Source organism: Urtica dioica, chromosome 5, assembly GCF_054948205.1.
Source record: "Urtica dioica subsp. dioica isolate 48M chromosome 5, U.dioica_male_clone48M_v1_H2, whole genome shotgun sequence".
NCBI classification, from domain to species: domain Eukaryota; kingdom Viridiplantae; phylum Streptophyta; class Magnoliopsida; order Rosales; family Urticaceae; genus Urtica; species Urtica dioica.
In genome coordinates this window covers 43691888-43706827 of record NC_142760.1, presented here as the reverse complement: position 1 = coordinate 43706827, position 14940 = coordinate 43691888, and positions in this window count along the sequence as shown.

The following is a 14940-nucleotide window of genomic DNA, read 5'->3' as shown; positions in this document are numbered from 1 at the left end:
TTTCAAATGGTGCCCGATTTTTAAGATTCTTGGCTTTTTAGGATGATGGTTACCATAGTTTCGATAATATGTAAGCGTATAATTAGTTTTTGATCCCTACAAAAATGTCACAAACCCCCTTCAAAGCCAAAGGGGGTAGTACACGAAAAACTTGCAAAATTTGAAAGTACCATAACTCTTTCAAATGGTGCTCGATTTTTAAGATTCTTTGCTTGTTAAGATGATGGTTACCATATTTTCGAGAATATGTTGGCGTATAAGTAGTTTTCGATCGCTAAAAAAATTTCACAAACCCCCTTCAAATCCAAAGGGGTTAGTACACGAAAAATTTGCAAAATTTGAAAGTACCATAACTCTTTCAAATGGTACCCGATTTTTAAGATTCTTGGCTTTTTAGGATGATGGTTACCATAGTTTCGATAATATGTAAGCGTATAATTAGTTTTCGATCCCTACAAAAATTTCACAAACCCCCTTCAAAGCCAAAGGGGGTAGTACACGAAAAACTTGCAAAATTTGAAAGTACCATAACTCTTTCAAATGGTGGCCGACTTTTAAGATTCTTTGCTTGTTAAGATGATGGTTACCATATTTTCGAGAATATGTTGGTGTATAAGTAGTTTTCGAACGCTAAAAAAATTTCACAAACCCCCTTCAAATCCAAAGGGGTTAGTACACGAAAAATTTGCAAAATTTGAAAGTACCATAACTCTTTCAAATGGTGCCCGATTTTTAAGATTCTTGGCTTTTTAGGATGATGGTTACCATAGTTTCGATAATATGTAAGCGTATAATTAGTTTTCGATCCCTACAAAAATTTCACAAACCCCCTTCAAAGCCAAAGGGGGTAGTACACGAAAAACTTGCAAAATTTGAAAGTACCATAACTCTTTCAAATGGTGCCTGATTTTTAAGATTCTTTGCTTGTGAAGATGATGGTTACCATATTTTCGAGAATATGTTGGCGTATAAGTAGTTTTCGATCGCTAAAAAAATTTCACAAACCCCCTTCAAATCAAAAGGGGTTAGTACACGACAAACTTGCAAAATTTGAAAGTACCATAACTCTTTCAAATGGTGCCCGATTTTTAAGATTCTTTGCTTGTTAAGATGATGGTTACCATATTTTCGAGAATATGTTGGCGTATAAGTAGTTTTCGATCGCTAAAAAAATTTCACAAACCCCCTTCAAATCCAAAGGGTTTAGTACACGAAAAATTTGCAAAATTTGGAAGTACCATAACTCTTTCAAATGGTGCCCGATTTTTAAGATTCTTGGCTTGTTAGGATGATGGTTACCATAGTTTCGATAATATGTAAGCGTATAATTAGTTTTTGATCCCTACAAAAATGTCACAAACCCCCTTCAAAGCCAAAGGGGGTAGTACACGAAAAACTTGCAAAATTTGAAAGTACCATAACTCTTTCAAATGGTGCTCGATTTTTAAGATTCTTTGCTTGTTAAGATGATGGTTACCATATTTTCGAGAATATGTTGGCGTATAAGTAGTTTTCGATCGCTAAAAAAATTTCACAAACCCCCTTCAAATCCAAAGGGGTTAGTACACGAAAAATTTGCAAAATTTGAAAGTACCATAACTCTTTCAAATGGTACCCGATTTTTAAGATTCTTGGCTTTTTAGGATGATGGTTACCATAGTTTCGATAATATGTAAGCGTATAATTAGTTTTCGATCCCTACAAAAATTTCACAAACCCCCTTCAAAGCCAAAGGGGGTAGTACACGAAAAACATGCAAAATTTGAAAGTACCATAACTCTTTCAAATGGTGGCCGACTTTTAAGATTCTTTGCTTGTTAAGATGATGGTTACCATATTTTCGAGAATATGTTGGTGTATAAGTAGTTTTCGAACGCTAAAAAAATTTCACAAACCCCCTTCAAATCCAAAGGGGTTAGTACACGAAAAATTTGCAAAATTTGAAAGTACCATAACTCTTTCAAATGGTGCCCGATTTTTAAGATTCTTGGCTTTTTAGGATGATGGTTACCATAGTTTCGATAATATGTAAGCGTATAATTAGTTTTCGATCCCTACAAAAATTTCACAAACCCCCTTCAAAGCCAAAGGGGGTAGTACACGAAAAACTTGCAAAATTTGAAAGTACCATAACTCTTTCAAATGGTGCCTGATTTTTAAGATTCTTTGCTTGTGAAGATAATGGTTACCATATTTTCGAGAATATGTTGGCGTATAAGTAGTTTTCGATCGCTAAAAAAATTTCACAAACCCCCTTCAAATCAAAAGGGGTTAGTACACGACAAACTTGCAAAATTTGAAAGGACCATAACTCTTTCAAATGGTGCCCGATTTTTAAGATTCTTTGCTTGTTAAGATGATGGTTACCATATTTTCGAGAATATGTTGGCGTATAAGTAGTTTTCGATCGCTAAAAAAATTTCACAAACCCCCTTCAAATCCAAAGGGTTTAGTACACGAAAAATTTGCAAAATTTGGAAGTACCATAACTCTTTCAAATGGTGCCCGATTTTTAAGATTCTTGGCTTGTTAGGATGATGGTTACCATAGTTTCGATAATATGTAAGCGTATAATTAGTTTTTGATCCCTACAAAAATGTCACAAACCCCCTTCAAAGCCAAAGGGGGTAGTACACGAAAAACTTGCAAAATTTGAAAGTACCATAACTCTTTCAAATGGTGCTCGATTTTTAAGATTCTTTGCTTGTTAAGATGATGGTTACCATATTTTCGAGAATATGTTGGCGTATAAGTAGTTTTCGATCGCTAAAAAAATTTCACAAACCCCCTTCAAATCCAAAGGGGTTAGTACACGAAAAATTTGCAAAATTTGAAAGTACCATAACTCTTTCAAATGGTACCCGATTTTTAAGATTCTTGGCTTTTTAGGATGATGGTTACCATAGTTTCGATAATATGTAAGCGTATAATTAGTTTTCGATCCCCACAAAAATTTCACAAACCCCCTTCAAATCCAAAGGGGGTAGTACACGAAAAACTTGCAAAATTTGAAAGTACCATAACTCTTTCAAATGGTGCCCGATTTTTAAGATTCTTTGCCATTTAAGATGATGGTTACCATATTTTCGAGAATATGTTGGCGTATAAGTAGTTTTCAATCGCTAAAATTTCACAAACCCCCTTCAAATCCAAAGGGGTTAGTACATGAAAAATTTGCAAAATTTGAAAGTACCATAACTAGTTCAAACGGTGCCCGATTTTTAAGATTCTTTGCTTGTTAAGTTGATGGTTACCATATTTTCGAGAATATGTTGGCGTATAAGTAGTTTTCGACCGCTAAAAAAATTTCACAAACCCCCTTCAAATCCAAAGGGGTTAGTACACGAAAAATTTGCAAAATTTGAAAGTACCATAACTCTTTCAAATGGTGCCCGATTTTTAAGATTCTTGGCTTTTTAGGATGATGGTTACCATAGTTTCGATAATATGTAAGCGTATAATTAGTTTTCGATCCCTACAAAAATTTCACAAACCCCCTTCAAAGCAAAAGGGGGGTAGTACACGAAAAACTTACAAAATTTGAAAGTACCATAACTCTTTCAAATGGTGGCCGATTTTTAAGATTCTTTGCTTGTTAAGATGATGGTTACCATATTTTCGAGAATATGTTGGCGTATAAGTAGTTTTCGATCGCTAAAAAATTTCACAAACCCCCTTCAAATCCAAAGGGGTTAGTACACGAAAAATTTGCAAAATTTGAAAGTACCATAACTCTTTCAAATGGTGCCCGATTTTTAAGATTCTTGGCTTTTTTGGATGATGGTTACCATAGTTTCGATAATATGTAAGCGTATAATTAGTTTTCGATCCCTACAAAAATTTCACAAACCCCCTTCAAAGCCAAAGGGGGTAGTACACGAAAAACTTGCAAAATTTGAAAATACCATAACTCTTTCAAATGGTGGCCGACTTTTAAGATTCTTTGCTTGTTAAGATGATGGTTACCATATTTTCGAGAATATGTTGGCGTATAAGTAGTTTTCGATCGCTAAAAAAATTTCACAAACCCCCTTCAAATCCAAAGGGGTTAGTACACGAAAAATTTGCAAAATTTGAAAGTACCATAACTCTTTCAAATGGTGCCCGATTTTTAAGATTCTTGGCTTTTTAGGATGATGGTTACCATAGTTTCGATAATATGTAAGCGTATAATTAGTTTTCGATCCCTACAAAAATTTCACAAACCCCCTTCAAAGCCAAAGGGGGTAGTACACGAAAAACTTGCAAAATTTGAAAGTACCATAACTCTTTCAAATGGTGCCGGATTTTTAAGATTCTTTGCTTGTTAAGATGATGGTTACCATATTTTCGAGAATATATTGGCGTATAAGTAGTTTTCGATCGCTAAAAAAATTTCACAAACCCCCTTCAAATCAAAAGGGGTTAGTACACGAAAAACATGCAAAATTTGAAAGTACCATAACTCTTTCAAATGGTGCCCGATTTTTAAGATTCTTTGCTTGTTAAGATGATGGTTACCATATTTTCGAGAATATGTTGGCGTATAAGTAGTTTTCGATCGCTAAAAAAATTTCACAAACCCCCTTCAAATCCAAAGGGATTAGTACACGAAAAATTTGCAAAATTTGAAAGTACCATAACTCTTTCAAATGGTGCCCGATTTTTAAGATTCCTGGCTTGTTAGGATGATGGTTACCATACTTTCGATAATATGTAAGCGTATAATTAGTTTTTGATCCCTACAAAAATGTCACAAACCCCCTTCAAAGCCAAAGGGGGTAGTACACGAAAAACTTGCAAAATTTGAAAGTACCATAACTCTTTCAAATGGTGCTCGATTTTTAAGATTCTTTGCTTGTTAAGATTATGGTTACCATATTTTCGAGAATATGTTGGCGTATAAGTAGTTTTCGATCGCTAAAAAAATTTCACAAACCCCCTTCAAATCCAAAGGGGTTAGTACACGAAAAATTTGCAAAATTTGAAAGTACCATAACTCTTTCAAATAGTGCCCGATTTTTAAGATTCTTTGCTTGTTAAGATGATGGTTACCATATTTTCGAGAATATGTTGGCGTATAAGTAGTTTTCGATCGCTAAAAAAATTTCACAAACCCCCTTCAAATCAAAAGGGGTTAGTACACGAAAAACTTGCAAAATTTGAAAGTACCATAACTCTTTCAAATGGTGGCCGATTTTTAAGATTCTTTGCTTGTTAAGATGATGGTTACCATATTTTCGAGAATATGTTGGCGTATAAGTAGTTTTCGATCGCTAAAAAATTTCACAAACCCCCTTCAAATCCAAAGGGGTTAGTACACGAAAAATTTGCAAAATTTGAAAGTACCATAACTCTTTCAAATGGTGCCCGATTTTTAAGATTCTTGGCTTTTTTGGATGATGGTTACCATAGTTTCGATAATATGTAAGCGTATAATTAGTTTTCGATCCCTACAAAAATTTCACAAACCCCCTTCAAAGCCAAAGGGGGTAGTACACGAAAAACTTGCAAAATTTGAAAATACCATAACTCTTTCAAATGGTGGCCGACTTTTAAGATTCTTTGCTTGTTAAGATGATGGTTACCATATTTTCGAGAATATGTTGGCGTATAAGTAGTTTTCGATCGCTAAAAAAATTTCACAAACCCCCTTCAAATCAAAAGGGGTTAGTACACGAAAAATTTGCAAAATTTGAAAGTACCATAACTCTTTCAAATGGTGCCCGATTTTTAAGATTCTTGGCTTTTTAGGATGATGGTTACCATAGTTTCGATAATATGTAAGCGTATAATTAGTTTTCGATCCCTACAAAAATTTCACAAACCCCCTTCAAAGCCAAAGGGGGTAGTACACGAAAAACTTGCAAAATTTGAAAGTACCATAACTCTTTCAAATGGTGCCGGATTTTTAAGATTCTTTGCTTGTTAAGATGATGGTTACCATATTTTCGAGAATATATTGGCGTATAAGTAGTTTTCGATCGCTAAAAAAATTTCACAAACCCCCTTCAAATCAAAAGGGGTTAGTACACGAAAAACATGCAAAATTTGAAAGTACCATAACTCTTTCAAATGGTGCCCGATTTTTAAGATTCTTTGCTTGTTAAGATGATGGTTACCATATTTTCGAGAATATGTTGGCGTATAAGTAGTTTTCGATCGCTAAAAAAATTTCACAAACCCCCTTCAAATCCAAAGGGATTAGTACACGAAAAATTTGCAAAATTTGAAAGTACCATAACTCTTTCAAATGGTGCCCGATTTTTAAGATTCTTGGCTTGTTAGGATGATGGTTACCATACTTTCGATAATATGTAAGCGTATAATTAGTTTTTGATCCCTACAAAAATGTCACAAACCCCCTTCAAAGCCAAAGGGGGTAGTACACGAAAAACTTGCAAAATTTGAAAGTACCATAACTCTTTCAAATGGTGCTCGATTTTTAAGATTCTTTGCTTGTTAAGATTATGGTTACCATATTTTCGAGAATATGTTGGCGTATAAGTAGTTTTCGATCGCTAAAAAAATTTCACAAACCCCCTTCAAATCCAAAGGGGTTAGTACACGAAAAATTTGCAAAATTTGAAAGTACCATAACTCTTTCAAATAGTGCCCGATTTTTAAGATTCTTTGCTTGTTAAGATGATGGTTACCATATTTTCGAGAATATGTTGGCGTATAAGTAGTTTTCGATCGCTAAAAAAATTTCACAAACCCCCTTCAAATCAAAAGGGGTTAGTACACGAAAAACTTGCAAAATTTGAAAGTACCATAACTCTTTCAAATGGTGGTCGATTTTTAAGATTCTTTGCTTGTTAAGATGATGGTTACCATATTTTCGAGAATATGTTGGCGTATAAGTAGTTTTCGATCGCTAAAAAATTTCACAAACTCCCTTCAAATCCAAAGGGGTTAGTACACGAAAAATTTGCAAAATTTGAAAGTACCATAACTCTTTCAAATGGTGCCCGATTTTTAAGATTCTTGGCTTTTTTGGATGATGGTTACCATAGTTTCGATAATATGTAAGCGTATAATTAGTTTTCGATCCCTACAAAAATTTCACAAACCCCCTTCAAAGCCAAAGGGGGTAGTACACGAAAAACTTGCAAAATTTGAAAATACCATAACTCTTTCAAATGGTGGCCGACTTTTAAGATTCTTTGCTTGTTAAGATGATGGTTACCATATTTTCGAGAATATGTTGGCGTATAAGTAGTTTTCGATCGCTAAAAAAATTTCACAAACCCCCTTCAAATCAAAAGGGGTTAGTACACGAAAAATTTGCAAAATTTGAAAGTACCATAACTCTTTCAAATGGTGCCCGATTTTTAAGATTCTTGGCTTTTTAGGATGATGGTTACCATAGTTTCGATAATATGTAAGCGTATAATTAGTTTTCGATCCCTACAAAAATTTCACAAACCCCCTTCAAAGCCAAAGGGGGTAGTACACGAAAAACTTGCAAAATTTGAAAGTACCATAACTCTTTCAAATGGTGCCGGATTTTTAAGATTCTTTGCTTGTTAAGATGATGGTTACCATATTTTCGAGAATATATTGGCGTATAAGTAGTTTTCGATCGCTAAAAAAATTTCACAAACCCCCTTCAAATCAAAAGGGGTTAGTACACGAAAAACATGCAAAATTTGTAAGTACCATAACTCTTTCAAATGGTGCCCGATTTTTAAGATTCTTTGCTTGTTAAGATGATGGTTACCATATTTTCGAGAATATGTTGGCGTATAAGTAGTTTTCGATCGCTAAAAAAATTTCACAAACCCCCTTCAAATCCAAAGGGATTAGTACACGAAAAATTTGCAAAATTTGAAAGTACCATAACTCTTTCAAATGGTGCCCGATTTTTAAGATTCTTGGCTTGTTAGGATGATGGTTACCATACTTTCGATAATATGTAAGCGTATAATTAGTTTTTGATCCCTACAAAAATGTCACAAACCCCCTTCAAAGCCAAAGGGGGTAGTACACGAAAAACTTGCAAAATTTGAAAGTACCATAACTCTTTCAAATGGTGCTCGATTTTTAAGATTCTTTGCTTGTTAAGATTATGGTTACCATATTTTCGAGAATATGTTGGCGTATAAGTAGTTTTCGATCGCTAAAAAAATTTCACAAACCCCCTTCAAATCCAAAGGGGTTAGTACACGAAAAATTTGCAAAATTTGAAAGTACCATAACTCTTTCAAATAGTGCCCGATTTTTAAGATTCTTTGCTTGTTAAGATGATGGTTACCATATTTTCGAGAATATGTTGGCGTATAAGTAGTTTTCGATCGCTAAAAAAATTTCACAAACCCCCTTCAAATCAAAAGGGGTTAGTACACGAAAAACTTGCAAAATTTGAAAGTACCATAACTCTTTCAAATGGTGGTCGATTTTTAAGATTCTTTGCTTGTTAAGATGATGGTTACCATATTTTCGAGAATATGTTGGCGTATAAGTAGTTTTCGATCGCTAAAAAATTTCACAAACTCCCTTCAAATCCAAAGGGGTTAGTACACGAAAAATTTGCAAAATTTGAAAGTACCATAACTCTTTCAAATGGTGCCCGATTTTTAAGATTCTTGGCTTTTTTGGATGATGGTTACCATAGTTTCGATAATATGTAAGCGTATAATTAGTTTTCGATCCCTACAAAAATTTCACAAACCCCCTTCAAAGCCAAAGGGGGTAGTACACGAAAAACTTGCAAAATTTGAAAGTACCATAACTCTTTCAAATGGTGGCCGACTTTTAAGATTCTTTGCTTGTTAAGATGATGGTTACCATATTTTCGAGAATATGTTGGCGTATAAGTAGTTTTCGATCGCTAAAAAAATTTCACAAACCCCCTTCAAATCCAAACGGGTTAGTACACGAAAAATTTGCAAAATTTGAAAGTACCATAACTCTTTCAAATGGTGCCCGATTTTTAAGATTCTTGGCTTTTTAGGATGATGGTTACCATAGTTTCGATAATATGTAAGCGTATAATTAGTTTTCGATCCCTACAAAAATTTCACAAACCCCCTTCAAAGCCAAAGGGGGTAGTACACGAAAAACTTGCAAAATTTGAAAGTACCATAACTCTTTCAAATGGTGCCTGATTTTTAAGATTTTTTGCTTGTTAAGATGATAGTTACCATATTTTCGAGAATATATTGGCGTATAAGTAGTTTTCGATCGCTAAAAAAATTTCACAAACCCCCTTCAAATCAAAAGGGGTTAGTACACGAAAAACATGCAAAATTTGAAAGTACCATAACTCTTTCAAATGGTGCCCGATTTTTAAGATTCTTTGCTTGTTAAGATGATGGTTACCATATTTTCGAGAATATGTTGGCGTATAAGTAGTTTTCGATCGCTAAAAAAATTTCACAAACCCCCTTCAAATCCAAAGGGATTAGTACACGAAAAATTTGCAAAATTTGAAAGTACCATAACTCTTTCAAATGGTGCAAGATTTTTAAGATTCTTGGCTTGTTAGGATGATGGTTACCATACTTTCGATAATATGTAAGCGTATAATTAGTTTTTGATCCCTACAAAAATGTCACAAACCCCCTTCAAAGCCAAAGGGGGTAGTACACGAAAAACTTGCAAAATTTGAAAGTACCATAACTCTTTCAAATGGTGCTCGATTTTTAAGATTCTTTGCTTGTTAAGATTATGGTTGCCATATTTTCGAGAATATGTTGGCGTATAAGTAGTTTTCGATCGCTAAAAAAATTTCACAAACCCCCTTCAAATCCAAAGGGGTTAGTACACGAAAAATTTGCAAAATTTGAAAGTACCATAACTCTTTCAAATGGTACCCGATTTTTAAGATTCTTGCCTTTTTAGGATGATGGTTACCATAGTTTCGATAATATGTAAGCGTATAATTAGTTTTCGATCCCCACAGAAATTTCACAAACCCCCTTCAAAGCCAAAGGGGGTAGTACACGAAAAACTTCCAAAATTTGAAAGTACCATAACTCTTTCAAATGGTGCCCGATTTCTTAGATTCTTTGCTTGTTAAGATGATGGTTACCATATTTTCGAGAATATGTTGGCGTATAAGTAGTTTTCGATCGCTAAAAAAATTTCACAAACCCCCTTCAAATCCAAAGGGGTTAGTACACGAAAAATTTGCAAAATTTGAAAGTACCATAACTCTTTCAAATAGTGCCCGATTTTTAAGATTCTTTGCTTGTTAAGATGATGGTTACCATATTTTCGAGAATATGTTGGCGTATAAGTAGTTTTCGATCGCTAAAATTTCACAAACCCCCTTCAAATCCAAAGCGGTTAGTACATGAAAAATTTGCAAAATTTGAAAGTACCATAACTCTTTCAAACGGTGCCCGATTTTTAAGATTCTTTGCTTGTTAAGATGATGGTTACCATATTTTCGAGAATATGTTGGCGTATAAGTAGTTTTCGACCGCTAAAAAAATTTCACAAACCCCCTTCAAATCCAAAGGGGTTAGTACACGAAAAATTTGCAAAATTTGAAAGTACCATAACTCTTTCAAATGGTGGCCGACTTTTTAGATTCTTTGCTTGTTAAGATGATGGTTACCATATTTTCGAGAATATGTTGGCGTATAAGTAGTTTTCGATCGCTAAAAAAATTTCACAAACCCCCTTCAAATCCAAAGGTGTTAGTACACGAAAAATTTGCAAAATTTGAAAGTACCATAACTCTTTCAAATGGTGCCCGATTTTTAAGATTCTTGGCTTTTTAGGATGATGGTTACCATAGTTTCGATAATATGTAAGCGTATAATTAGTTTTCGATCCCTACAAAAATTTCACAAACCCCCTTCAAAGCCAAAGGAGGTAGTACACGAAAAACTTGCAAAATTTGAAAGTACCATAACTCTTTCAAATGGTGCCCGATTTTTAAGATTCTTTGCTTGTTAAGATGATGGTTACCATATTTTCGAGAATATGTTGGCGTATAAGTAGTTTTCGATCGCTAAAATTTCACAAACCCCCTTCAAATCCAAAGGGGTTAGTACATGAAAAATTTGCAAAATTTGAAAGTACCATAACTCTTTCAAACGGTGCCCGATTTTTAAGATTCTTTGCTTGTTAAGATGATGGTTACCATATTTTCAAGAATATGTTGGCGTATAAGTAGTTTTCGACCGCTAAAAAAATTTCACAAACCCCCTTCAAATCCAAAGGGGTTAGTACACGAAAAATTTGCAAAATATGAAAGTACCATAACTCTTTCAAATGGTGGCCGATTTTTAAGATTCTTGGCTTTTTAGGGTGATGGTTACCATAGTTTCGATAATATGTAAGCGTATAATTAGTTTTCGATCCCTACAAAAATTTCACAAACCCCCTTCAAAGCCAAAGGAGGTAGTACACGAAAAACTTGCAAAATTTGAAAGTACCATAACTCTTTCAAATGGTGCCTGATTTTTTAGATTCTTTGCTTGTTAAGATGATGGTTACCATATTTTCGAGAATATGTTGGCGTATAAGTAGTTTTCGATCGCTAAAAAAATTTCACAAACCCCCTTCAAATCCAAAGGGGTTAGTACACGAAAAACTTGCAAAATTTGAAAGTACCATAACTCTTTCAAATGGTGCCCGATTTTTAAGATTCTTTGCTTGTTAAGATGATGGTTACCATATTTTCGAGAATATGTTGGCGTATAAGTAGTTTTCGATCGCTAAAAAAATTTCACAAACCCCCTTCAAATCCAAAGGGATTAGTACACGAAAAATTTGCAAAATTTGAAAGTACCATAACTCTTTCAAATGGTGCCCGATTTTTAAGATTCTTGGCTTGTTAGGATGATGGTTTCCATAGTTTCGATAATATGTAAGCGTATAATTAGTTTTCGATCCCTACAAAAATTTCACAAACCCCCTTCAAAGCCAAAGGGGGTAGTACACGAAAAACTTGCAAAATTTGAAAGTACCATAACTCTTTCAAATGGTGCTCGATTTTTAAGATTCTTTGCTTGTTAAGATGATGGTTACCATATTTTCGAGAATATGTTGGCGTATAAGTAGTTTTCGATCGCTAAAAAAATTTCACAAACCCCCTTCAAATCCAAAGGGGTTAGTACACGAAAAATTTGCAAAATTTGAAAGTACCATAACTCTTTCAAATGGTGCCCGATTTTTAAGATTCTTGGCTTTTTAGGATGATGGTTACCATAGTTTCGATAATATGTAAGCGTATAATTAGTTTTCGATCCCTACAAAAATTTCACAAACCCCCTTCAAAGACAAAGGGGGTAGTACACGAAAAACTTGCAAAATTTGAAAGTACCATAACTCTTTCAAATGGTGCTCGATTTTTAAGATTCTTTGCTTGTTAAGATGATGGTTACCATATTTTCGAGAATATGTTGGCGTATAAGTAGTTTTCGATCGCTAAAAAAATTTCACAAACCCCCTTCAAATCCAAAGGGGTTAGTACACGAAAAATTTGCAAAATTTGAAAGTACCATAACTGTTTCAAATGGTGCCCGATTTTTAAGATTCTTGGCTTTTTAGGATGATGGTTACCATAGTTTCGATAATATGTAAGCGTATAATTAGTTTTCGATCCCTACAAAAATTTCACAAACCCCCTTCAAAGCCAAAGGAGGTAGTACACGAAAAACTTGCAAAATTTGAAAGTACCATAACTCTTTCAAATGGTGCCCGATTTTTAAGATTCTTTGCTTGTTAAGATGATGGTTACCATATTTTCGAGAATATGTTGGCGTATAAGTAGTTTTCGATCGGTAAAATTTCACAAACCCCCTTCAAATCCAAAGGGGTTAGTACATGAAAAATTTGCAAAATTTGAAAGTACCATAACTCTTTCAAACGGTGCCCGATTTTTAAGATTCTTTGCTTGTTAAGATGATGGTTACCATATTTTCGAGAATATGTTGGCGTATAAGTAGTTTTCGACCGCTAAAAAAATTTCACAAACCCCCTTCAAATCCAAAGAGGTTAGTACACGAAAAATTTGCAAAATTTGAAAGCAGCATAACTCTTTCAAATGGTGGCCGATTTTTAAGATTCTTGGCTTTTTAGGGTGATGGTTACCATAGTTTCGATAATATGTAAGCGTATAATTAGTTTTCGATCCCTACAAAAATTTCACAAACCCCCTTCAAAGCCAAAGGAGGTAGTACACGAAAAACTTGCAAAATTTGAAAGTACCATAACTCTTTCAAATGGTGCCTGATTTTTAAGATTCTTTGCTTGTTAAGATGATGGTTACCATATTTTCGAGAATATGTTGGCGTATAAGTAGTTTTCGATCGCTAAAAAAATTTCACAAACCCCCTTCAAATCCAAAGGGGTTAGTACACGAAAAACTTGCAAAATTTGAAAGTACCATAACTCTTTCAAATGGTGCCCGATTTTTAAGATTCTTTGCTTGTTAAGATGATGGTTACCATATTTTCGAGAATATGTTGGCGTATAAGTAGTTTTCGATCGCTAAAAAAATTTCACAAACCCCCTTCAAATCCAAAGGGATTAGTACACGAAAAATTTGCAAAATTTGAAAGTACCATAACTCTTTCAAATGGTGCCCGATTTTTAAGATTCTTGGCTTGTTAGGATGATGGTTACCATAGTTTCGATAATATGTAAGCGTATAATTAGTTTTTGATCCCTACAAAAATGTCACAAACCCCATTCAATGCCAAAGGGGGTAGTACACGAAAAACTTGCAAAATTTGAAAGTACCATAACTCTTTCAAATGGTGGTCGATTTTTAAGATTCTTTGCTTGTTAAGATGATGGTTACCATATTTTCGAGAATATGTTGGCGTATAAGTAGTTTTCGATCGCTAAAAAAATTTCACAAACCCCCTTCAAATCCAAAGGGGTTAGTACACGAAAAATTTGCAAAATTTGAAAGTACCATAACTCTTTCAAATGGTACCCGATTTTTAAGATTCTTGGCTTTTTAGGATGATGGTTACCATAGTTTCGATAATATGTAAGCGTATAATTAGTTTTCGATCCCCACAAAAATTTCACAAACCCCCTTCAAAGCCAAAAGGGGTAGTACACGAAAAACTTGCAAAATTTGAAAGTACCATAACTCTTTCAAATGGTGCCCGATTTTTAAGATTCTTTGCTTGTTAAGATGATGGTTACCATATTTTCGAGAATATGTTGGCGTATAAGTAGTTTTCGATCGCTAAAATTTCACAAACCCCCTTCAAATCCAAAGGGGTTAGTACACGAAAAATTTGCAAAATTTGAAAGTACCATAACTCTTTCAAACGGTGCCCGATTTTTAAGATTCTTTGCTTGTTAAGATGATGGTTACCATATTTTCGAGAATATGTTGGCGTATAAGTAGTTTTCGATCGCTAAAAAAATTTCACAAACCCCCTTCAAATCCAAAGGGGTTAGTACACGAAAAATTTGCAAAATTTGAAAGTACCAGAACTCTTTCAAATGGTGCCCGATTTTTAAGATTCTTGGCTTTTTAGGATGATGGTTACCATAGTTTCGATAAGATGTAAGCGTATAATTAGTTTTCGATCCCTACAAAAATTTCACAAACCCCCTTCAAAGCCAAAGGGGGTAGTACACGAAAAACTTGCAAAATTTGAAAGTACCATTACTCTTTCAAATGGTGGCCGACTTTTAAGATTCTTTGCTTGTTAAGATGATGGTTACCATATTTTCGAGAATATGTTGGCGTATAAGTAGTTTTCGATCGCTAAAAAAATTTCACAAACCCCCTTCAAATCCAAAGGGGTTAGTACACGAAAAATTTGCAAAATTTAAAAGTACCATAACTCTTTCACATGGTGCCCGATTTTTAAGATTCTTGGCTTTTTAGGATGATGGTTACCATAGTTTCGATAAGATGTAAGCGTATAATTAGTTTTCGATCCCTACAAAAATTTCACAAACCCCCTTCAAAACCAAAGGGGGTAGTACACGAAAAACTTGCAAAATTTGAAAGTACCATTACTCTTTCAA